General features: G+C 54.7%; 1 pseudogene; it reads right to left on the reverse strand.

The window, feature by feature from the left end:
* Nucleotides 1-625: 625 nt before the first annotated feature.
* LOC133896669 (uncharacterized) lies at nt 626-2,074 on the reverse strand (annotated as a pseudogene).
* Between the last annotated feature and the right edge of the window lie 586 nt (nt 2,075-2,660).

Below are 2,660 nucleotides of genomic sequence, written 5' to 3' on the forward strand. Positions count from 1 at the left end.
GCTCATCCTCGAGTAAATAAAACGAGAAATCATGAAGTAAAAAAAAATCTCGGGTCCAGGATTTAGAATGATGGTGAACTTCTTTTTTCAATCAGGCGAGGGATTTTCAATAGATAAATCCCCAAATTTCGTCGTCTTTAGCAATCCGTGGAACCATATAGGAGTTTGTTGGGCACTGAGCAAATGTTCGTCGTCTTCAGTAACCCCTCAGAACCCACATCAGCAGGGAGGTTCGTAGCATGGCGGTTGTGAGGAGGCGACGAAGGTGGTGGCGAGGTGCGTGAGGGAAACTATCGCTGGAGGAGGAGAGCGTGTCGAGGTTGGAGAGGCATAACGTGTGAGAATGAATGCAGGGAGGCCGTGGCGTGGGAGAGGATTACCTATTGATTGGGTGTTTTCAAATTAATCAGTAATTAAATTGATTGGATCAAATTAATTAGGTCTGTATTTTAGGAACAAAAGAAATGGGAGTAAATTAATCGGAAATTAATACGGGGTTGCTAAATTAGTCGTGATGGGATATGCAATGTCATTGGATTTGGAGCAACATGGACGAACTGATGGATGCAAGTTAATCCATGTTGGCTATATTTCCATCAGTACACTCACAGTAACCATTTTCAAATTTTTATACATGTTGGCTATATTTCCGTCAATATTTCGTTAGTTAGATATGGTTTACTTAAATAGTGATGAAGGAACACGGACTAATAATTTTTATCCATCAGCGGCATCTCCTCCGCCTACGGTGATTAGCACAGGCCTCCAAGGCCGGCAGCTCAAACGGTAATGCCGCCCCAGCGTACTTGTTCCTCTCGTGCTCGCGCTCCACTTCCATGGTCTCGAGCTCGACGGAGAACAGCCACGTCCCCTCCTGTGGCGTGACGAGGATGTAGGTCTCGTGTGCCGCGACGATCATAGCCTCACGCTGGAAGTACCTCTCCTCCCGCCCCGGCAGCCCCGGGTGGCCTCCGGCAGCCGCACGACCTTCTCGACCGCCCACTTATCGCTGCCCTGGTGCCGTGCGAAGACCTTGAGGTCGTTGCTTATCAGGCGGATGACGCGCAGTGCGCCGTCCTCGCCACCGATGACCCGGAAGCTCCATCCGCCGTACGGACCCCAGATGTTGTCCGGGAGCAGGACGAGCGAGAACCCCACGGTGGCCTCGTCAAGAACAAGCATGTCACCGTCATCTCCACTTCCCCAGTAGAATGAACCGTTTGCGCGGCCTACGAAGCTTATTTGGTCGACCACTCTTGGAAGTCTGATGTCGCTGTTGGACGAGCTCTGCACGACGCGCCAGTCGCCGTCGCTCCCCGAGGAGAACACGCACGCCAGCGGCGCGCCACGACCGTCCTCCCACATGTCTTCTTCGTACAGCACGGAGACGACTTTGAAGTTGGACATGACGATGCGGCCGTGCGTCCTGTCGTCTCCGTCGAGTAGGAACACGCCGAAGCACTGGTGGGAGCTCAGGTCCGCGGGGCAGAGGATTCCCTGGTGGCGGCGCGTCAGCGGATCGCACACGACAAGGTCCGGGAAGCAGCGGCTCCCTACATCCCGGACGATCCTCTTCTTGAAAAGGAGGAGGAGGCTGCCGCGGCTGTCAGCGAGCTCCCAGGAGTCCCTGTCCGGGAGGAAGTCCAGGGAGAAGCGGCCGCTATCGACGGTAAGCGAGGAGGAGGGGACAAAGATGGGGTCGCCACCGACCGGCGGCAACTCGTAGTATGGGTCGACGGTGTGGTAGTAGCCGGCAACGCGGGGCGCGCGGTGGGAGCGGTAGGTGATTAGGAATCCAGCGTCCGTGACGAGACGGCGCCACCGCTTGCACGAGGCCGCGGCGCGCAGGAGGCAAGCGGAAGAGTCGAGGCGGAGCAGGATGAGCTCGATGAGGTGGTCGGGGACGTCGTGCACGGTCGTCGCCCCAGCCGGTGGCTCTCTCCTCCTCGACGCCCTCTTGCTCTTGGGCGGCTGGCCCCTTCTCCGACGGCGCCTCGTCCTCGCCATGGAAGTCGCTTCTGTCGCACGGTGTCTAGGTGCTAGTGTCCTGCTTCTGCTCGCGCGCTTTAAAGATCGAGTCCTTCCACTGCTAGCACAGGAGCTGTTTTGACTGCTTCAGTGTTTGGTCTGCAAGCGTGCCGCGCCCGCCAAGTTTCGCTCCAGCCGTGTGCGCGGACAAAGTGATCCACCTTATACTAATCTTACACATCTAAACGCCGTGGTGTTTGGGCCTCAGGTTTAGCCACGTCGGCGATACTGGTCGGAGCCGTCGGATGGAGTCGGCAGCAACTGACAGCCGTAGGATCATCTAGGTCTCCAACGCCATAGCTTACTGACAGTAGCGGATTTAGAGCCGAGAAGTAGTAAAAGCTCTTTCTTTTCATCTTCGTCTTCATGATTCTTCTTTTCTTTTTTTCTTCTTCTACTTTTCATCTTCCTCTTCTCTACCCAAAATAGTAAAAGGAGGGCTCTCTGGTATTTTAGGGTAGGGGCTTAAGCCCCCTAGCCCCTCGTTGGATCTGATTCTTCTCCACCCAGGCAGGCTGAGCTCCACGCAATGCTTCCCAAATCTTCACGAGCCAGCCTGAGGTCGCTATATATTAGAACACCTCCTGAACTGTAAAAGCAGTTTAGAGCGTAAGTTTGCATTGTAAGCAACT

The sequence above is a fragment of the Phragmites australis genome, chromosome 17 (assembly GCF_958298935.1).
Source record: "Phragmites australis chromosome 17, lpPhrAust1.1, whole genome shotgun sequence".
NCBI lineage: Eukaryota > Viridiplantae > Streptophyta > Magnoliopsida > Poales > Poaceae > Phragmites > Phragmites australis.